Source organism: Triturus cristatus, chromosome 9 (assembly GCF_964204655.1).
Source record: "Triturus cristatus chromosome 9, aTriCri1.1, whole genome shotgun sequence".
Lineage (NCBI taxonomy): Eukaryota > Metazoa > Chordata > Amphibia > Caudata > Salamandridae > Triturus > Triturus cristatus.
Genome location: NC_140592.1, coordinates 828,545,239 through 828,569,459, shown reverse-complemented (window position 1 = coordinate 828,569,459; position 24,221 = coordinate 828,545,239).

Here is a 24,221-nt window from a genome sequence, read left to right as displayed (position 1 = left end):
AGTCTGTGAGGAAAATAAGGTTCTAAAGGTAACAAGTGTCTTTACAGCGTCCTCAACCTTAGAACCCACAATGAGTCCCTTATCAAAATCAGCCTGAATATCTAACAGACCTTGAGGAAACGAACCCAAATCCATATCCTCCCAACCTTTAATAAGAGTATTACACATAGCATTGAAAACATATCTCTGCGTAGGCGCATTCCACTGTGAGAAGGTAGGCATAATGTCAGGTGCACTATACCGAGGACCCTTCTCAATCCATTTGCGAGCGAGAGAGTCCAACCTGTCTCGTTCTTCGGAAGCTGGGAACTGACTACGAGACTGTCTTTGAGAAAAAGCCGGAGACACATTTAACGCCTCAAAGAAGGGTGATAAAAGATCCGAGACCGTTTCTGTGAGTCGTTTACGCATAGACGGAGAATTGGACATAAGAATAGGGGACAAGGTATTAGGCGAACTAACGGAAGGGAGATCAGTAATTACCAGAGAAGCAGAAGGCGAAGAAAATGAAGGTAAAGGAGTCGAAGGCAAAGCTGGCAAAGGCGGCAATACTTGAGGGGGCAAATGTGGAAGAGCCGGAGCAAGCGGAGGCGCAACTGGCGGCTGAACAGGCTGTAACAACGGGGGTGCATTAGCACCTTGTACATAGGGCGGAGGCAATCTCAATAGGTGAGACATTAAGGGATCCTCTTCTAAATCCTTTCTTTTATCAGAGGGGGAAGCTGGCAACATCGGATAGCATTTATCTATTGCCATACGATGTTGTCTCTCTGAAATTTCCATCACATTATCAACTTCATTATCTTTAAATTGTTGAGCAGCCTGTATAATTGTCATACCCTGTGCTTTCCTATCTCGTTTTTCTTGTTTAATTTTTCTTTGTTTGGCTTCCTTACGCCAAAGGCGGAAAGAGTCAAACATTGCCGGCCGGGCTTTTCTTTTAAATAAAATGGCTTCCAAATTATCTAGTATGTTAGGCTCAAAGCTACCATTTTCTGGCCATTTTAAAACACCATCATTCTTCGTGTATCGGATCCATGTCTCGTTAAAGGCAATGGGGCAAACCCCATGTTTAGAATAGAGCTCATAAGTGGGAGTTCCAACAGAAGGAATCGGACAAGAGTCCTCAAGCCGGGAATCCCTATTACAACCAAAACAACAAAGTTTCTCAAACTTATTCAGACCAGGCATCTCGTGATTTCACTGGACTGTTCACAAACATCAAGGGGGTTAAATACTTAACACAGCACAAGTGTACTTACCCCTCGGCTTCGGTTATTGCAATACCCGAATCAAAGACACAAAGAACCAACCAAAGAACCAAAGAACCAAAGAACCAAATGTGGGAGCGACCCACCAATACTTAACTAAGATGTCTTCTTACACCAACAGAGGCCCCGTCTATCGTCTCGCTTTACCATACATCATCGAAAAGAGGGCCAAGGCAGGGCGGCAGTCAGGGCAGCAGTTGTCAGTAGCCGTCAGGAAGGAGTAACCACGCTGCAAAAGACCTTCGGACCACTTTCGACATACAGGGGTCGCTTGACGTGGCTCGCGATTCCTCCAGAATTTTCTTGCGGGGTTCCTCACGACCTTCAGGCAGAACCACTACCTCTGAAGCCGCCCCTCGCTGGGCGCCAGTTGAAGAACCAGAACCTTTTTGGACCTGGCGGCGCAGGGTACGCCTTAATCTGCTGGGTTCTCCTGCTTCAGCTAACAGAGACACGGGGACACTCTGTCGGCGTAAAAGATCAGATTTTATTAGCTGCAGCTAGTACAGTTGTCCTAGAAGTACACACGGTATGTTCTCAGGAGACTGCCACTTCACTCTGTGGCGCACAATCTTTTATAGTACATAGATAACATATACATTAACAAAGAACACACCTAAAACATACATAGAGGACCAATAAGAACAGTTCAAGAATAAGTCAGAGCCAATAGAAAGATTTGGAAAACAAGGTATCGAGTAACTCGAAGAAGCCTCTCCCCCAACGGTGTTTGCCATCCCTCCCACAGGTTAAGGTATTAACATGTTTGTAACTGGTTTGCAGGTGGCGAGATACGTTCGTGTGTTTTGGAGGACAGTTGTGAAACAAGAGAATACAAGCGGAGGACAGCGAAGGCCAGAAGATGAGATAAAGTCAGAAGAGAATAGTGTGAACCAACAGATAGTTAAGACAGGGATTAGAGGAACCAGACAGGGATTAGTGGACTCGGCCAGTCTCTAACACCAGCTTCGTAAACAGAGGCACAAGGCTATTTCGACACAATATTGCAGGAAAAGCAGAAAAGACTTCGATCGTCGTGCTGCCTGAGTGAGGGCAACACAAAATGGCGGCGGAGCACAAAATGGCGGCTCAATGCGATCGTAATCGAAAATCGAATTTCCTCAGATCACTACCAATATGACCAAGAATAGTTCAAGAATTGTGTTATCACTGCTAGAGCCTCGCACCTGGAGCAGAGGATGATCAACCATCTCAGCCCATTAGGCTCCAGCACACAGACATACACTTACCAGGATAATGGAATCAGGATGCCAAACTCTCAATGCACACCTATGACAACTGACCACTGGACCCACAAAGAGGTCAAACAGCCATAGCATATGCTCCTGCCACAGCCTCCAGAGACTCGCCTTGTGGCTGGGAGGCACACATCTGAAGCAGGACTGCGGTATGCCATGCAGCCATGCACTCTAGTTCCATTCACTGCAGGTGAACTCATCCCCCAGCACTGCACCAGAAGGAAATAGGTAGGAGACTATCTAGGCTAAAGAGCACAACAGACACTTTATGCTAAGAGAGTTAGGGGTGGGGCAGGGCTGCACCTAAAGCTAATGACAATGTCACGAGAACCCCTAAGACCCCAGGTACAGAAGAAAGAGGGAAGGAGGAGTGCCTAGATTGGGACCCCACTTTCAAGCAAATGTACTTCACATGCCAAGTCAGGTATCTAATGTGATTGTAGTGTGTAGTATTGTCCTTTTTGAGTATGATTTGGTTTGTCTCTTTGTAAGACAAACACTGGGTTGGATAATTATTTTATTAGATACCCGGGTGTAGTGTTGAGTGATAAGCCCGATTACCCCCACACTAACCACCCTGAGAATCCTGTGACTGCTCACCATGGTGATCACTGGGAGTCAAGTGATGAAAGGGTTGTACTTAGCCTAGTTTGTGGTACCATAGGTGGATGGGCCCCAGAAGAGTTGAGGCAAAAGACCTAAACCACCATGGCTGTAACCCTTGACTGCCCCCTGGCCTCCTGCCTGTGGTCTGACACATAGATAATCCACTAAATCCCTTCATGAATTATACCTGCCTAAATACATTTTCAGAATGTTTAAGATAAATGTATTTGTTTTTTGCTCTAACATGAGCTCTTTTGCTCTAGTCATTGTCTTTCCCTTGCTATATATCTCGTACCCAGAAGCTCATTTCCATTGGAACCTGATTTAAAGCACACGCCTTAGACAATCTAGAGCTTAACATTACATAAGGTCATCATATTATAATTTCAGACACTTTGATATTGTGTCAGCTTTGGCTACCAAATTAGGGCTTGATTTATAGTTTGGCAGATGGCACATATTCTGTCGGCCTTATCACAAGAGCACTATATGCTATAGCACTCGTGATAAGGTGGACAGGATATCCATCAGGATTGTGATTGAGTAAAACTCTAAACCAAGCTCTTAATTTGTTGAACAACGTATTATATATTAGTGATACTATCAAATGACCCCACTCTCCCTGTGGTTGTCATTGTGGAAAAGGAACAGTGTTGATCCGAATCAAAGGATTTTGAAAGATATTTTGTCCTTAAATCACAATCATGAAATCCTGTGGCTTTCCTTCGTAAAACATACTGTCACATTATTGGGGATTGGTGAACTTATTCACAAACCAAGCCTCTGTGAAGGTTTTCATAAATCGAGGCTAAAGGAACTTTTCTTTAAGAACAACGCGTCTGACAGGTGGGATAGATGCAGGGGGAAAATTTCTGTTGCGACTTATTATGGTTTAACACACCCACAGTAAGGGGCTCCATCATATCTTTCCTCTGTTGAGAACATTCAGCACTGGTATATCTTAACCAGATTCAGACTGAATTGCATACCGTTAATGCTGGGATACCCAATGAATGTATTCTCAATCTCACAACTCCCCCCTTGTCCGTGTATTAATAAGTCACTTCAATCAACTTTGCATATTCTGTTCTTTTGCACTTTTTATGTTAAAGATAGGAAACAATATATTATCCCTCTGCTGAAGAAATTTAGTTATGGCTCCCCAACAAAGGCTCTCGCTGTTACAAGATTTAGAAACCCCATTTGTTTGTCTCACCATGGTTTCCTTTCTAACAAGCTGTGTTAAGAAGTCGAAAGGCTACTAATGGACGTCTCATTTTATCTGAATGATCCTACACTACAGGTAGATCATTATCCTAATTGTTTTCCACGGTCAGCTTTTAATGCTAACTAGATTGGCACATTTAGCATATCTATGTATGGAAAAAGTAATTGCTTACTGCCTTTTGGGCCTTGCTTTATGATTTCGGACAACTTTGCACAGCCATTTTTAGCATGTATGAAATTAGATAATGGTTTATCGGTTGAAATGAATTTGATTTTATCCTTATGTATGTTATTTATACGTGTTTAAATCGTATTGATTTAGTACATGGAGTTTTGGCTAATGGTTTTACTTACTTCAAAAAATTTCAACTTGCACTTTAGTCTGACTTACTCTGTTTTTGCACTTGCACTTTGTGTGATATACAATATTTATTATATGCACTGTTTTATTCATGTACTTTTATGCATTTAACTAAATGTGAAATAAAGATTGATTTGATTTGTTGAACAATGTTAATTTCATGATAATTTGACTTAGCGGCCCTGTTGGAAGGAATTGTCCTCTAGTCATTGAATTATTTATTAAATACTGATAATATAGTCCCTTACACTGATAATCCAGTCCCTTAAAGCATTCCCTGCCCTCAATATGGTTGTCTACATATCAACTTATCAACTCTAGACATTCTCCAATAATATGAAAAGACTGCTATATTTATCTACAAAACTATTTGTCCTTGTGTGGGTAATAAAATCGAGAGTCAGAGCAAGCAATAGCTATTTTCAAAGGCGATCAATCTGAATCTAAGTGACTCTGTGGAAAGCACATTGTTGGACATTGGGGTGCCGGTTGAGGAGGGTGAAATCCTTCTCACGCAGCAACCACAATCTCTGTCAGCAATCCCTAAATTAAACTGTGCTGGATGTTTCGGTAGATTGGCACAACGCATTCAGACTAAACTTAAAGGGACCGTATAAAGTTTTTCTGCAGCATTCCAAACAGTAATAAAATGAAAACACAACACGAGAAAAATTCCACACACTTATTTAGATAAATAGAGCAAAATGTAACACATTATTTGACAAAAAAAGGACAAAAAAATTCAATCACTAGGCGTGTAAATATGCTTTTTTTAAAATATTTAGGTGAAAACAATGCTTAGCCAACTGGGCTTATCTCTTTTCGCCAGACGGGGATAAAGTCACAAATTCAGGCTGACCACATTGGAATGTGAAACAGATACAGGGAGATAGTTAGACCCTCTGAACAAAGTACCTTAATTTCTGGTTTGCAAAGCTTTGCAAGATCCCCCATCGAGGAATAGGAGGGATCCGAAGAAGCTCCGGTGCTGCAGTGCAGAGCTCTGCACCGTCATTGAGGAGGTAATTAAAAAAGGGCTTGCGATACGAAAGCCTGCGTCAAGGATACATCCTACAGCTGCAGATCTGAGGAGACTGTGGACTGCAATGTGAAGTCTGGTGTCAGAGATACGCAGCGCTGCAGTGGTTCTGATGTGGCTGCGAGAAGACGCGTCGCAATGCGTTGATTCTGCTCACCGGACCACAGATAGGCAGGCATAGAACATTCAGGCCTTCTTCCAAGGATCCAGGACTAGGGTAGCACAACTTGGGGAGGGTCAAAACTCACAACAGGCAGAGTCCAGGTGCTGGGTTCAAGGAGGTTGGAACATTTCTGTTGTTTGGGCTGTTCATGAGACCAGCCAACTAGCCCTTGGAGCCACTCTGGTGGCACTGGGATCAGGATGCAGGTCCAGTACTTCTTACTCAGGCAGCAACGCAGTAGAGTAGCAGTCATTCTGGCAGAACAGCATATCAGTCCTTCTGAGTCTTCCACAGGTCCTGAGGTGAACTGAAGAGCTGGATCTGAGGGTCCAATGTTTCTATCTGGTGCCCAGTTTGAAGTAGAAGCCAATTAAGTTGCAAATGGGGGTGTGCCTAGCTCTGCCCCCATCCTGCCAGTTGATGGCCCATCCAGGTACACCTAATCCCTCTATTGTTTGGCTATCTTGGAGGAATAAACAAAGTCCAAATGACAAGTGCGCCTAGTCAGGACTCAGGAGACCCAGGGACAGGCTGCAGGCACCAAATGGTTAGGGCAGGAAAATGCCAAGTTTTTGAATGTAGCAAACACAAGGAGATGAAGTTGATAAGTTATTAAATATGGCATTTTCAAAATGCTAACGTAAAATTCGACTTTGCCATTATAGAGCGTTTTAATTAAAAATGTCTCTGACACCAAGCATGAAATGTTTACCTGTTCCCAATCCAAAAGTCAGCACTTATTAAATGTAGTGAAAAAATGATTTTAGGAATTTTTCACTCCAGGGCTTGTAAAACAATTACAATGCACCCTGCTCATTGGGCTACAAAGAGCCTACTTTAGGGGTGAATTATATGCAATAGAAGGGGAGGTTACGGCTTGACAAGGAGGTTGTATTGCCAATTCAAATTGGCAGTTTAAAACTGTATTTAGACAGCAATGTCAGACCTGTGACATGTTTTAAAGGACTACTTTAGTGGGTGGCACAATAAGTGCTGCAGGCCTACTATCAGCATTAAATGTACAGGCCTTGGGTGTATGGTGTAACACTCTTCAAGGGTCTTACAAATAGATTAAATACGTAAAAACAAGTGTGAGCCAATTTTACCATTTTTAAGAGGGAGGGCACAAGCATTTTAGCCCTGGTCAACAGTGGGAAAGTGCACAGAGTCCTAAAGCCAGCAAAAACAAAGTCAGCAAAAAGCAGGAGGCTGGAAGGCAAAATATTGGGGGGAAGCCACACCAAGAATATCGGGTCCAACACACATGCTTTAGTCATCAACTCACAGAAATCCAATGTGTCTGTTAACATTTCACATAGCCAGCTAGAACATTCCCATTTTATTATGATTGTTATTGTGTTCTGCGCTTAATAGCAATTCCACCCTCCCATCCCCAGGATGTTCTTTACATTTTAAAATGAATGTTTTTTCAATTCAGTGATTTCATCATGGTGAAATATTGTATCAAGATAATCGATTTGTTAGAAAATTTGAAAATGTGTCAGATGCACTCCACTTGATGGTAAATATTAGCTTTATTTGAGAACAGTACAGTAAAATCTATTTCTTTTTTTATTGCTTTTAAACATACATTTCATCAATTATCAACATACACAGCAGAGAATTCCAATAAATGATACATAATTCATCTGCTAGATAATCCAGACCACACATCCTTGATACCCATATCAGCATAAAATTCAGTTACATTTCAGCCAGTCTGACAACAGCTTGTTAGCAGCAGATATAAAGACAATATCATACAAATATTAATTCATATTACTGATATATAGCAGCACCAGAGATTTCAAGCCATCACTTCCTTCATTATTATAAAAAACATAGCTCCAACCATACACAATCATAAAGGCTCAAGTAGATTTCAATACAAACAACAATTCCACCATCCCTTTAAATGCCAGCAAATCTTTCAAGTGCACATGCATACTAGCAAAATGAATTTAACACCATTAATATACCAGTACAAATAAATAAACAGAGCCCCAATACAACCTTAAAGCTATCTATTATACTTCTCTCCTTGCCCCTCCTTCCAGGTGGTAATTGGTGCCCATATCCTGGACCCCCATTGCTGTTTCTTTCACCCTTTACATTAATACGGAGAGGTTCCCATGCGGTATATTGCTAACAGCCTTGATCGCCACATTACAAAGGTTAAGGGGTCAGGGCTTAACCAATGTGAGGCAATACATAGCCGGGCAACTGCCATAGTCACAAACACTAGGTGCCTTAAAGCATCCTTATCCTCAATGCTATGAATCACACTTAGAATCATCAGCATGGGTGTAATTTGAACCTTATCTCGTACAATTTGCCTGGTAAACCTCCCATAGTACATCTACTTTGGGGCATGAAAATAACATGTGGACAATTTCAGCAAGCTTGAGACCACACCTATTGCTTTTGCCACAAAACTTACCCCCCACTTTGCTACCTTTCCTGGGGTATGATATAATTTAAAAACTATCTTAAAATGCTAGCTTTTTAAACAAGCCATTAAAAGCACTCTGTTACCTAGGTCCAGTGACTCCTGAATATATAATCCCTGCATACCTAATCTAACCTCCCACTTGGAGTTTTGCAATTCTAAATAATCCGTCAACATTTGTGTCAATAGCTCATAATTATACTGGTCTTATCCCTTTGCTGCAGTGCTTCGATTTCGGGGATCCTTTCCACTGCATTTGCATCTTTAATGTTCTTAAAAAGAACGTCTCGGAGCTGGAGAAATTTAAAAAAGACGCCTCTGACCAATTCAAATGACTCTTGCAGCTCAGCAAAGGAGCAGAGATATCCATCTGTGTACAATGTCTCCCAAACCTGTGAGACCTTTTGTATCCATATGGACTTTATTGCATCTTGAAACACAGATGTAAGAATTGACAAGACCATCGGTGCTGTATATAGACAGATCTTGAGGATACCCAGATTTTGTTTAGCTTGAGCCCCGACCCTGTATGCTGCCTTTATGATCTTGTGACTTTGTTTTCTTAAAATAGTTAAGCTTCACGTTTCCATCAAGGCAACCTTGAGCTTCGCTCCCCCGGAACAACTCACACAATTTGGAGTTTCTGCAATGCTAATCCCACCTGAGCTATCTGAAACTAATATACTCATATGTTGAAGAATGCATGCCCAAAAATAAACACATCAAATTGGGAACTGACCACCCCCATGCTGCTTTGGCAAGATCATGTTTTTGGCCACCCTCTTTGGTCTCCGGTAACCAATTAAAAATCTTAAACAGGCACTCTCCAGCCTATACAACCAGAATTTACTAATTTCCAGGGGGACAGTCCTACAAAGTACCTTTGGCAAGATGGTAATTTTCAACAAAATGCTACTTACATAAAGTAAAACCAAAGGGGATGATGGACGAGTGTTGAACACTGCAAGCACTCACCCCCAGTCAACTGATCTGGGTTTAATCCATCATCATTCTTTAGCTCACTCTGCCACCCCAGTTCAGACATGGCCATATGCAAATCAGTCTGACCCTGTGCCTCATGGGAACAGTCCAGCCCGAACTGCCAAGCCTTGTCTTTCCTGGACCGGAAACAAGCATCCTGGGACCAGTTTCAGGATCATAACCCTCATCAGCCAAGCTATCTTGAATCCAGTGGCAAAGTGAGCAAGGGACCCATGTCTGGGCATACCCTGCCAACTTAGGATGAACAAATCAAAACCAAAGGGGATGAGGGACGCGTGTTGAACATTGCAAGCACTCACCCCCAGTCAAATGATGTGGGTTTAATCCATCATCATTCTTTAGCTCACTCCGCCACCCCAGTTCAGACATGGCCATATGCAAATCAGTCTGACCCTGTGTCTCATGGGAACAGTCCAGCTATCCTGGCTGAAGAGGGGTGAAACCCCGAAACCGGTCCTAGGATGCTTGTTTCCAGTTCAGGGAGGACCTGGCTTGGCAGTTCGGGCTGGACTGTTCCCATGAGGCACAGGGTTAAGACTGATTTGCATATGGCTGGGTTCAAACTGGAATGGCATGGTGAGCAAAAACACAATGGATTTAGGCCCAGATCTCTGTACTGGGGTGAATGTATGACATTGTTCTGCATTCTGTCTATCAACTCTTGTTTTTGCATTTGTCACCCCGAGTGGGACGGGTATGCACAGACGTGGGTCCCATTTTCTCCATGCCACTGGAATCAAGCTATCCTGGCTGAAGATGGGTGAAACCCAGAAACCGGTCCTAGGATGCTTGTTTCCAGTTCAGGGAGGACCTGGCTTGGCAGTTCGGGGTGGACTGTTCCCATGAGGCACAGGGTCAAGACTGATTTGCATGTGGCTTAGTTCAAACTGGAATAGCATGGTGAGCAAAAAAACAATGGATTTAGGCCCAGATCTCTGTACTGGGGTGAATGTATGACATTGTTCTGCATTCTCTCCATCAACTGTTGTTTTTGCATTTGTCACCCTGAGTAGGACGGGTATGCCCAGACGTGGGTGCCGTGCTCTCCATCCCACTGGAATCAAGCTATCCTGACTGAAGAGGGGTGATACCCCGAAACCGGTCCTAGGATGCTTGTTTCCAGTTCAGGGAGGACATGGTTTGGCAGGTCGGGCTGAACTGTTCCCATGAGGCACAGGGTCAAGACTGATTTGCATATGGCTGGGTTCAAACTGAATGGCATGGTGAGGAAAAAAATGATGGATTTAGGCCAAGATCTCTGTACTGGGGTGAATGTATGACATTGTTCTGCATTCTGTTCATCAACTGTTGTTTTTGCATTTGTCACCCCGAGTGGGATGGGTTCTCCCAGACGTGGGTCCCGTGCTCTCCATGCCACTGGAATCAAGCTATCCTGGCTGAAGAGGGGTGCAACCCCGAAACCGGTCCTAGGATGCTTGTTTCCAGTTCAGGGAAGACCTGGCTTGGCAGATCGGGCTGGACTGTTCCCATGAGGCACAGGGTCAAGGCTGATTTGCATATGACTGGGTTCAAACTGGAACGGCATGGTGAGCAAAAATATTATGGATTTAGACCCAGATCCCTGTACTGGGGTGAATGTATGACATTGTTCTGCATTCTGTCCATCAACTGTTGTTTTTGCATTTGTCACCCCGAGTGGGACGGGTATGCACAGACGTGGATCCCATTTTCTCAATGCCACTGGAATCAAGCTATCCTGGCTGAAGAGGGGTGATACCCCGAAACCGGTCCTAGGATGCTTGTTTCCAGTTCAGGGAGGACCTGGCTTGGCAGGTCGGGCTGGACTGTTCCCATGAGGCACAGGGTCAAGACTGATTTGCATATGGCTGGGTTCAAACTGGAATGGCATGGTGAGCAAAAAAATGATGGATTTAGGCCCAGATCTCTGTACTGGGGTGAATGTATGACATTGTTCTGCATTCTGTCCATCAACTGTTGTTTTTGCATTTGTCTCCCCGAGTGGGATGGGTTCTCCCAGACGTGGGTCCCGTGCTCTCCATGCCACTGGAATCAAGCTATCCTGGCTGAAGAGGGGTGCAACCCCGAAACCGGTCCTAGGATGCTTGTTTCCAGTTCAGGGATGACCTGGCTTGGCAGTTCGGGCTGGACCTTTCCCATGAGGCACAGGGTCAAGACTGATTTGCATATGACTGAGTTCAAACTGGAACGGCATGGTGAGCAAAAGAATGATGGATTTAGACCCAGATCTCTGTACTGGGGTGAATGTATGACATTGTTCTGCATTCTCTCCATCAACTGTTGTTTTTGCATACTTCCATAAAGTGACATAGGTACCATATTATTGACACCCAGATACACCACATGGCTACTACCCTACTATCCCCCTTGCATAAAATCTGGGATTTGCTTTCATTCAATTTACATCGTGAACTCACCCCAAAATGCCTAGCTAAATCTTCAGTTTGGGGAATCGCAAAAGATGTGTTGGTAGTTGCCAACGCAATATCGTCTGCATATGCGAGGACCTTATATTCCACCTGATTGACAATAATAGGTTTAATGTGTGGACTCTGCTCTAGTTTCCCTAAAAAAAGGGTTGATATATAGTGTGCATAGCAGTGGCAAGCATCGGGTATCCTTGTCTGGGACTCCTTAAAATTCGTATACCCTCAGATTCTTGCCCCATTATTCGCACAATAGCCCTCGGTGTCTTATATAAGGCCTTAATTGCCCGAACAAATTTGTTGCCAAAACCCTTCCTCTCTAGCACCACCCACTGTAACCACCATGACATGCGGTCAAAGGCCTTCTCAGTGTCTCATAACGTTAAGCCAAGTGGGGACACTGAGGCTTCAGCCATATCGAAAAAGGTGATGACCCTCCAAACATTGTCTACTGTGCTGCACCCTGGAATAAAACTGTCTTGCCAGAGTGAAACTAATGGCACAACAACTTTCCCCAACCAATTTGCCAGTACTTTCTCATATATCCTCCCATTACAATTTTTCAACAAAATTGGGTTAGTAAATGTTGTAGACTTGTAAAGCGCACAGCTGCCCCAGCAACGGGGCGTCCCGGCGCTGTAGACCGCTGGGGAACCCGTCCTGGCTATCCCTGTGAGATGGTCCCTTTCTGGGTATCTCCAAGGTGAAACCAGGCATCCCCGGCGTCTGTGGGGGGCTGTTGTAGAGATGAGGCAAGCTTAATGCCCAGAGTTGCCGAGTGTGTTCCTGGTTAGAGTAGGTACCGAGGCGAGAATTATCGAGTCCGTTTTGACCCTGGTCCACGACCCTGCCGCGTCGGGAATTGAACCCTGGTCCCTGGCCGATTCTCTGCTTACGGGTCTGCCGCCTCTAACTAGTGAGCCACACCTCTCCACCGAGTATGCTAGCCAAACCAGTAAAATCTATTTTTTAGTGACTGCTGCCCTCTGTATTATTTATGATTGCCAAGAATTGAAATCAAACTGAATGATAATTCTGAAAAACATGTTTCCACTATGAATTTTCATTTATCTTTTTTAAGTGCCAAATGTGGCAAGGCGTTACAGAAAAAAATAGGGCATGATTTAGAGTTTGGTGGATAAGATAATCTGTCACATACATGCAGATATCGTATCCACTGTATTACAAGTGCATTATATCCGAAGGCACTTTTAATAGGGTGGACTGGATATCCATCACGTTTGTCGTGTAGGCTTCCATCCACCAAACTATAAATCATGCCCATTGCCTTCATAGCCAGGAATGATGAAGGCATGCCAATTGTACTTTCAACAAAAAAGAGGGCAACCCAATATACCTCGAGGGACTGGGTATAAGCAATTATCTCTATACAAATGTTCCTCAAGGAATTTATTTCAACGATTATTCAGATTTTTCATCAAGTCACCAAAACGGTGAACAAAAAATTTCTTACAACGGGGATATATTCAAAAGAAGTTGTATTCATAAGGAACAAACAATTCGATTCCAGTTTTTAGCAACACTGTCACTACTACTATTTCACAGCTTTATAGTAGTGTAACACCCTTTTGTCAGCAAAATAGATTTACAATTTCATACATATTTTTCATGAAACATCTTTGTGAGAGTTTTAACATATATGTACTCAAAAATACACGCTTGAAATATAAACATCACACTAAGCAGTTTTTTCTGATGTCATATTATCTATATAGAAAATATTAAAAACCCATGAGACCACATAATGCAGTCTAAACAACAATATCTATTATTTCTATGCAACCCATACCCTTAGGCACTACACATTTAAATCACCTATATCAGAAATCATTAAAACAGTTGTATTTGTAGCAAGACCCCTATTGATATAAGCATGTCAATGTTACCTATGTGAACATAATGTCTTATAATGTGGTGTTCCTTTTTGTATGATAACTTTCTGACCAGTATTTTAGTGTATAGTCCTCACACTATAATTCACTATCTAGAAAAAATATATACAAGGAATTAAGCTCTCTGTACATAAATCATATTCTATTGTTATGTACTAATCCGCTAAACATCCACCCTGTCACCCTTGTTTCTCCAAAGCAAAAAATATATACAGATCGAGACACAAAAGGAAATGCTTTCATCAATGCTTGTTGAGGTTTTCTTCTGATATTAATTTGCTTGCAAATGCCGGACAGATAGATTCTCTGCCTGTTTCCGTGTTCCCTTCATTTTTAAAAGTGTATTGTTTAATTCGACATTTTAGAATGCATTTTTTCACAATTCTCTGATTAGAATTTGTAGGAGACCAAATAATTCAACATGGAACAATGTTATAATTAAATTGAATAATAGTAATCGATTCATAATCGCCGGTACTCGATAGACAGATCTGTTCGAAAACATTAAAAGGTGATTCATTTGAATAAAAAAAAAATACCGGAAAGGAACCAGGGCGGTAAGATATTCTTACAACGGGTGCCCGCATTCTTTAATGTTGTTGTGATGGCTGGAATGTGGCGCGCTTTCGCAGTCAGTAATGTTCATACCTGGAGGCCAGCCATGCTTTGCTGTTTTTTAGTGGGGCGCTCGTGCCGCATGTTAAAAAGCAGCAGTATGCTGGCACTGTGGTCTCCCACAGTGAAACTGATGTTCACTTCCAAAACTATCTTTCAGCCAGGAGACAGCAGTTGCTTCCCTTTACATCTAGGCCCCCACAGGTTCTTTCTGATTCAGGAAGCATCGCCCTTTTCAACACTGCCTCGGTTAAAAGCACCTGCGACGGTCTCATCACCCCTGTTGTGCCGCAAAGGAAGATCTCGCAGGTAACGACACGCGGCTCAGTTGAAGGTTTCGGAAAAAAACTGAGCGCTGTTACAGACACGCTTTTTATTGTGGTGGCCTGTCTTCATGCTCTGCGGGATTCGACAAGGTCTCAAAGCTTCTGTGCCCTCAAAAATATATCCCCACGGGGTATGGGAAAGTAGAATAACTGTTAACTCCTAAACTTCATTACCCTCTCCCCGGCGCCCTGCCCTTTTCACTGAAAAGAACAAGTTCTTTTCTTCTGGTAGTTGGATATCGGAATTTTAATACGTTTTTGTTTATTACACTGTCACTAATCCTGTCGGCATGACAACTGGGTCAAGAGAGCATTCACAGAAGTGCACGACATTTTGCAGCAATATTTGCTGCAGTGAAAATACTACATTTTCCTGAACTGATACCTCAGGGGAAAACTTGTGCGGCACAAAATGCCCTCTGCAAACGGGTGCAAACAGAAGTATGTGTTGCGTTTTACTTCATTATAAATGATACAATCATGTATATCATTGGTGGGGTACACATCGTAACCTCCTGTGACGAATGGGGTTCTGATCCAATTTAGCCCTCTGAGGGGCAGATTTACAAGAAAGTGACGCATCTGTACAGATGCGTCACTTTCCCCTGCGCCACCCTTAGAAACAGAGGGGCATATTTACAATAACTGGCGCATCCCTGCATATCAGCAGGGATGCACCAGTTATTGTGCGCCACAGCTCCGCCACCATGGATGCGCCACATTTACAATGCGGCGCACCATGGGGCAAAAACGTGACGCATCTGTGCCGTAAAAGTGGCGCATTGCTGGAGTTGCTTCGGAAGCGTGACGCAGCTCCAGCAATGGTCTGGGGGCCCTATCTTGTTAATGCTGCGTCAATCCTTACGCCTGCTTCAAGCAGGCGCAGGGTTTTGACGCAGCATGGGCCGAAAAGTGACTGAGTGAAATCTTGTAGATTTTACTCAGCCACTTTTAGGAGGCGTTCCCCTAAAATCTCCCTAGATGCGTCACGTTGTAAATAGGCCGCATTGTTTGTGCCGCTGTTGTGTCAAAAAAGTGACGAAACTGCAGCGCAAAAGTCACGCAAGGGGCTTGTAAATCTCCCCCAATGGGCCTTATTTACAAGAAATGATGCAGCGCTGCGCCAAGGCAGCAATGCGTCAACATTTCTTGAGTCTGCGTCAAAAAACCCTATGACGCCATGGATGCAACGTATTACAATATGGGGCTCCATCGTGCAAAGCTCCAAATTCTGACTCATCTATGGGTAGGATGCCATAAGACTGACAGAACTACAGCAATTCGTCAACAATTAGAGGCGATGCGTAAGTTTTGATTGACGCAAGTAGCCTCTTATGTGGAGACCAATGTAAAAGAGTGTGAAAAGGTGAAAAACTCACTTCACACTCTATTACATCGGTCCTAGATGTCAGGCATACAAGTGGGCATAGTGTACTTATGTGTACCACTATGCCTACGCCCGTGTATCATATTATGTGAGTGCATACAAGTCTGTGATAGTGTGTGATGTGATATTTACTATGTTACCTACCTTATGTGCGCACTTACCTGTTGAAGCGATGTGACTTGATTGCACATTACAGTTTTAAGTCACTACAGCTGGTTAGATACCGATGCCACAGCCAATGCGCCATTCCTACGCCTGGAATTTAGGGGCATAAATTGCAATTTTACAGAGTGGGGCAGCGACACAAGCATTACTGCTGCGATAACCTACGTCAAAAACAAAGGGCAGGAATGCGCTGTACCGATTAGATACAGTGCATTACTGTCCGTTCTCCCTGCACTGGTCCTCAAAGGGCTGCCTTGCACCAGCACACGCACACTTGTACCATGGTGTAAGGGTGTCTGCTTTGTAATGATGATTGTTTTTATGCAGGAAAGGACACCTTCCTGCACAAAAACAATAAATGGAGGCGATCTCCTCTTTCTATGTGTGATGCTGAATGCAGCACACATAGAAGGAAAAAAAAGAAGAAATAATGTTATTTCTCCTCATTGCAGCTCCCCTATGCCTCCCGTGGGAGGCATAGGCTTTTGACACATTCCCAAGTTTACAGACTGTTGTTAATCTGGCAATGTGTCAAATGCCATGGGTGTTACATGGGAACACCCATGCCATGCCTCCCCACCAAAGTGTGAGGCAACACAGTGACTTGTAATGTGTTGCCTCACTCCATATGTACAAGGCCATGAAAATCCATGCAGGGTGGCTTCACGAGGCTTTGCGGGTATGGCTAAGCCCTGTGTCTCATCAGAATGGGACAAAAAGTGACGTTCCTGCAGTGTACAGGGCTTGTAAATGAGCCTAGGAATTCTGACACATCTCGAGCTCAGCGGCCTACTTCCTGAAGATGTGTCACTTTTGCAAAATATCATAAATACCACTGTGTCATGGTTGCGGGGGATTTTAGATGGGAACGCCTACCTTGCATATATTAAAACTATCGCTATACAGCCGATTTCGACAAAAAAAGACCTATGTCGGCTGAGAAAAGTGAAGCAGCTGCCTAGATGCGTCACCTTGTAAATATGGAGCAAGGAACGCCCCTCGGCTGCATAAAAAAAAATCACACATTGGGGGTGGGAGTTCCTTGTAAAAATGCCCCAAATTCTGCTGTCGAGCACCAGGGGGTAAGAAGATTTATGTTGGTTCATGTTACCAAATGTGCACATGCTTGTGCATCCATTTGTGGGCTTGGCAAGTGGGCCTAGTGTCTAACTCAGCCCATTATCTGTGTACAGGTATCTTACTGCAGACATGACCTTTAAAAACTGTATTGAAACATCAGCAGGCCTTGTAATTTAATTGGGCAACTTTAAAGAAATATCCGTATTTCCTTTTGACTATAAAATAAGGGGCTAATTCATAAGATCTGAAGCATCGCTGCAGTAAGGTAGAAATGCGTCAGAAATACTTGCGCTGCAGGATAACAGCTCTAGGCATCTTGAATGCATCGATTTACGATGCTGCACACCATGGCATAAGGTCCCAGGCTGCGTCACAAAAGTGATGCACCCGTCGGAGGAATGTTGTGGTGAAAACAGACTCATTTGTAGCAAAAGTGATGCTAGGCTGCATTGCGGCACGTAAAGCAACGCAAATCAGCCATGTGTCCCATTTGAGTGCATTCTGCATCAGAATTCCAACAAAAAGGGATGCCGTTGAAAACAATAACATTTCCTCATACATCTAAAGGGAGAGATGAGGCAGGAAGAAGTCAGCAGCAGCCAGGTCAACAACCTCAGCAATGCCAGCACCAGCCAGGATGTCTAGACCGACCACCGGGGGATGAGGAAAAGTAATTTTAGTGAGGAGTAGAAGCAAATACTCATCATTCAATCAATCAATCAATCAATCAGTGGCTTGTAAAGAACGACTACTCACCCATAAGGGTCTCAAGGTGCTGGGTTGGAGCTGCTGGTCCATCAAAAGAGCTGTGGTTCAATCAAAGAGCCACGTATATTGAGGCCCTTCCTGAATTGAGGCAGTGACCGTGATTGCTGGAGGTGGAGAGGCAGGGTGTACCAGGTTTTTGCTGCAAGGTAGGAGAAGTATCTTCCTCCGGCTATGGTCTTGCGGATACGTGGGACAGTGGCCAGGGCCAGTGGGTGGAGCTGAGGTCTCTGGTAGGTATGTGAAATGCAAGGCGGTGGATGAGGTACGCAGGTCCTGCGTTGTCTAGGGCTTTGTAGGTGTGTGTGTAAGGAGCTGAAGGTGATTCTTTTGTTGACTGGGAGCCAGTGGAGGTCTCTTATGTGGCCGGTGATGTGGCTACGGCGGGAAATGTTGAGGATGAGTCTGGTAGAGGTGTTCTGAATGTTCTGCAGTTTCTTGAGGAGTTCCTGGGTGATGCCGGTGTTGAGTGCATTGCCGTAGTCGATTCTGCTGCTGATGAGTGCATGGGTGACCATCTTTCTGGACTCAGTGGGGATCCACTTGAAGATCTTTCGAAGCAGGCATAGCATCTGGAAGCAGCATGATGAGACAGCATTGATCTGGCAGCTCATGCTGAGTGAGGAGTCCAGGATAATGCTGAGGTTCTGTGTGTGGTCTGTGGTCTGTAGCTGTGTGGGGTTCCAAGTGCTATGGGCCAAGAGGAGTCGTTCCAGATAGAAGGGGTGGAGCTCATGAGGAGGACTTCAGTCTTCTCTGAGTTGAGCTTGAGGAAGCTGTTCATTATCCAGAAGGAGACAGCCTTCATCCCGTTGTGAAAGTTGTTCTTGGCAACTGTGGGTTTGTTGGTGAGGGAGAGAGTCAGCTGGGTGTCATAGGAGATGATGTTGAGTCCGTGGTTCCTGATGATGGCTGCGAGTGGGGCCATGTAGATGTTGAAAAGAGTGGGGCTCAGGGAGGAGCTCAGAGGCACTCCACAGCAAATCTCTGGGTTCCGAGAGGTAGTTTGACTCTCTGTGTTCGGCCAGTGAGGAAGGAGCAGATCCATTCCATGGCATTGATGTGGATGTCTTGTGCATAGGGTACGGTGAGAGATGGTATCGAAGGCGGCCGGGAGGTCCAAGAGGATGAGCGCTGCAGTTTTCCCTGGTCAAGGAGGGCAAGGATGTCATCTTTGGCTGTGAGGAGGGCGCTCTTGGTGCTGTGGTTACTTCAGAAGCTGAATTGGGAGAGGTTCAGGATGTGATTCACTTCCATGAACTCGGAAAGTTGGGCGTTGATGGCCTTGGTTGGGAAGGGGAGAAGAGAGACGGGTCTGAAGTTCTTGAAGTCCGTCGGGTCGGCAGAGGTTTTCTTCAGCAAGAGGTTGATCTCTGCGTTTTTCCAGTCTTCCATGAAGGTGGCGGAGTTGATGGAGCAGTTGATAGTGCGGCAGAGTTTGGGGGCAAAGGTGGTGCCTGCTCTGTTGAAGATGTGATGCAAGCAGATGTCCAAGGGTGCTCCGGAGTAGATGTTCTTCATGACCTTGATTGCATCATCCACGGTGAGGGTGGTTCAGCTGAGTAGGGTCTGTTGGGCTCCGGCGTCATAGGGGGCAGTGGTTGCGGGTGGGGTGGGATGGTCCTGAGTATCAAGGCGGTGGAAGCTGTCGTATATCTCATTGAACTTGCAGTGGAAGTAGGTGCAGAGGTTGTTGCTGAGGTATTGGGAGGGGATGTCTGCTGTCTCTGTGCTGTGTCTGGCAAATTCTTAAAACACAGCAAAAAGTTCCTTACTATTGAGTGCATTGGCATTGATCCTTTCTTATAGGGCCGCTTTCTTCGTTGTTCTGATGAGCTGGTGGTATGCGTTGACAGCGATCTTGAAGGCTGAGGTCTTGTTGCTCCTCCATCCCTTCTTGAGCTGTCCATAGGTGCATCTGGACTCATGAAGGATGGGAGGGAACCAGCTGGCTTTCTTGGAGTGTCGCTTGCTTGGGGCTTTCTTCAGGGGAGCCAAAGTGTCAGCGCAGTCGGATACCAGAGGTGACAAAGTATCAACCCTTTGTCACCTCAAAATTGCCATTAGGGAAGAAAGAGGCAATTTTTCAGTCCAAAGTGGACATGATCAACAGTGTAGGGCAAGTTAGAAGGACAGTGCTAGAGTGCAAGAAGCACTGGCACGATTACAAGCGCAGGACCACGAAGAAACTGTCTATCAACCTGAGGGCAGCCATGCGGACCGGAAGAGGAGGACCTAAGGTCCCGAAGGAGCTGGCATTCTTGGAGGAGCAGGTGGCACAGTCATCCCAGCAGATTTGGTGGCAGGAGTGCAAGGAACCAACAGGGCAGCCTATGAGGACCAACAAGACCTACAGGGTAAGTGGCAGCAAGGAACAATATCACCAAATATGTCATGCCCTGCAGCACAGCTTACTACATTCCTGACTGAACTGTGCTGAGTCTAAGGGATAGGGATGGAATTGTTTGTCACATGTCTAGTCATACATCATAGAAATTTAAGTCAAAATGACCAGTCATATGTTGCATAGCCCAGTCCAGCTCTGTCAAGCTTGTCCAGTCCATGTGTGATGTGGAGCACCAGTCCAGGTTCACTTGTGTATACTGTCAATTGTTGTGTAATGTATAAGATTAGTGACCAGGACTACAAGTCCCACAATATCAAGCAAAACTTCTGGACTGGAACACCACAACATGCCAGGACTATGGAACCCTGCCTACCCTGACTTTGATAATGCATGCCCCCTTATACCATCACGGTAGTGTGTTTGACTTTGGGCCATGCAGCCAAATCTGGACTGCACAGCTATGGATTGGAATAGGGTTGTCGGAGTATAAACTCACCTGAGAGGGGGGCTCAGGTGTTGGGCATGTGAACTACCATCATATAGGAATGTGTGAAGAGCCTTACCTATAGTCACTAGCATGAAATTACATTACATACAGCTGTCCTGATGCGCGGGTTGAGAGCAGACAGGTGTAGTCTGACATGGTAGACACCACCCTAACTCCTGTTATATACATATTCTTAGGAGGGGGTGCAAGTGATGCACACCAGAGAAACATGTGTGTTTGTTAAAATGATGGGTGGTGCGTGAGCCTGCTGTGCATTGTAGGTGTACCTGAGTACATTGAACTGACACTGTCTATGAATGGGGACACATTGCATAGCAAGGAGGTGGAAAGTGATGTGTGTAATGCAATATTGCCTTGAGAAAGACACATACATTGCTGTGTCTGATAGTGTCACACTTCTGTTGCAGCTGGAAAGGGATGACATAGAAGAAGGCTTAGGTGTGTTACATCCTACATGTGATGTGGATCTGTGTGAAGCTGAAGCATGTGTAAGGGAGGAGAAGAAATCTATTACCAGACCACATATGTTAAAGAAGGAGGATGTCAAACTGGGAATTTTGAAGTGAAAGGATGAGCTATGTTTTCACAACGTTGTGCATGATTTGGTGATAGTTGGAGGCTGAGAAGTATGGGTGTAGTTGTGTGGCAAACCAGGGTAGGTACATGTCACTGATTATCACAACTACTAGCATTTTGGGGGACAGCTTGAAAAACATAGCTCTTAAATACAGGCAGCCATGTTGGGCAATTGGAAGTGGTGATTCATATTGTAGGGTGTGCTGTCACACAAGAGTCAATGTATGATCTAGGTGGCATCAGTGTGTGACAGTATGTGGCGTCCCTGGGCCAAAATGAGTATTGCCAGAGGAGTCAAGCACATGTACAGGTGAGTGGGGCTGAGTCAAATGATGGTTAATATTGTGCCAATAACCAAGTCTGGAAATTATTAAATGGGGTGAGCATCAGTGCTACCAATCTACCTAGTTTCACTGGGCCTATCCCCTCAGAGATAGCACCCACTGGCCAATGTTTTCCACTATGGATCCAACTGTGTGTGTAAGGAAATACCAGCAATATACTCAGATAGCACAACCATGGTAAGTACATGCCTTTACACTTTCCCACAGGGTAGCAAGGTTCCTAGCTGTGTAGAGTAGTGTGGATGTGTGACCAATACGCACCCTTGCCCACATGAATGCCCAATGTGCATGTAACACAGCACAAGGCAGACTGCCGTGGTATACTGCATGTAAGGCAGACTGCAGGATCCAATTTAAAACATTGCCAAACCCACATTAATTTTACAGGAGCTGTGGCCTGAATAGTGTCCAGAGGTAATGCATGGCAACCTGGTGACTTGGTGAAATGTGCTCAGCAGTGTTGTCAATACCTGAAAACACATTCAGTATATCCATTATGATAAAGAAAGTTAATCTCCAAGGCAGATGTGGACCTTAACTCAACTTACCCGCACTGGCAGTGCAGGCCATTGAGCTGTGTAACTGTGTTGCAAAGTGTGGTGTAAAAAAACCAATCACCCTTGTCACACAGTGGTGTGTGAAAAAGGCACAGAGACTGCCTTCTGAAAGGCACCTGCAGTTGCACATTGCCTCAATACATGCAAGTCACATAGGTACTACACATCAAGGTCGAAATGAAAGTGAATGAGGATAAATACTGTATGTCAGCCAGATTACTCATGTCAACATCTAACAAAGCTCCCCATTGACATACCTCCATTTTCATGCAGAGGGAGAAACTCCTCCTCCTGACCAGCTGACTGTCCTGGATGATCAACCTACTGGCAATGAAATCTTGCCCGCATGGACGAGGCACTTGTCAGCAAATCCTGGACAATATTGTAAAACCTTCTCTGGTTGCAGAAGGGGCTGACAGCATCAATGGGTCTCCAGAGGAACCACCTAAAGCAGGATTTACCCCGTCTGCCAGCCCAAGCCCAGCCCTGAACTTCGATGACCCCAAGTTGTCTATCAACAGCAAGCGGTGGGATTCCAGCATCAGCTGGTAGATGAGGTGCGGGTGGGGATGGAGACCATCACGGACACCCTTGAGGGAGTCGGTAGGTGCCTCAGCCACCTTTGAGGCAATAAGAGGCACCTACCCTCAGCACCAGCGATTGGAACAGTCCCGGCTGACATTGCTGGCATCGTATTCAAGTGCCCAATTAGAATGCAATGAAGATAAGTCAGAGATACTTTAGTATGGTAATTACTCCCCTGGTTTTAGAGATACGATTTGGCCATCTGAGTTCCCGCCTCCATCGTCCAGCAGCTGCATTGCTAAGAACATCGGAGTGTGGTTCGAAGATAATCTCTCCTTTGCAACTCAAGTAAAGAGACTTTTGGGATGCTGTTTTGGCCTCCTTAGAGTCCTGAGAAGATTTCTACCACACCTTCCTCAGGTGGCGAAAGAGTCAGTGGTCCATGCGCTCATTCTCTCCCGCCTGGACTATGCCAATGCGCTGTATGTGGGGATTCCGGCATACTCTCTTAATAAACTTCAAGTGGTCCAGAATGCGGCTGCTCGCCTTTTGGGAGAGATTCCCTTCAGGAATAGCGTGCGAGGTTACCTACGCTCTCTCCACTGGCTTCCAATGATGGCTCGGGTGAAGTTTAAATCCCTTACTCTTGCCCATAGTGCTCTACACGGCCTGGGGCCACTCTATCTGCAGAGATGGCTCTCCTTTTATGTCCCAGGGAGGTTATTGCGTTCCTCCGCTCTCCGTTTGGCAAAGGTTCCCCGCTTCTGCCGGCATAGACTAGGTGGTGGTCCCTCGCTGTTCTGGTGGCCCAGGCATGGAATGCTCTACCGCTGGTGCTTCGCAGTGTTGAAGATCCGGTGGTTTTTAAAAAACTGTTAAAAACGTATCTTTTTGTCTGAGTTTTGGTTGTGCTCTCAGTTTCTCTATGCTCACGCCGGGACACTCCTTGGAGTAGCTGTGCGCGTTAGAAGACTACTTAACATAACATAACATGGGGCAGAGGCAGGCGCAACATGATTGTCTACATATGTTTGCCACTAGCAGCAGCATGCATAGGAAGTGTTAGTGACTTGTCTTACTTCAATTCTGTTTCCTTGTTACACATCACCTGAGGGACCCAATTGTTTTCTCACATTCCAAAGTTAACCTGATGTGGGATACAAGACATGCCTCATAAACAATGGGAGTTGCATGGGGACACCCCCAGAACATCCATGTAAGCCTTCCCATTCACACAGTGATGCTACACTGCATTTTAGGCTGTGTTGCATTGCCATGTACCTTTACTCAAATCAAAGGCATAGAAAGTG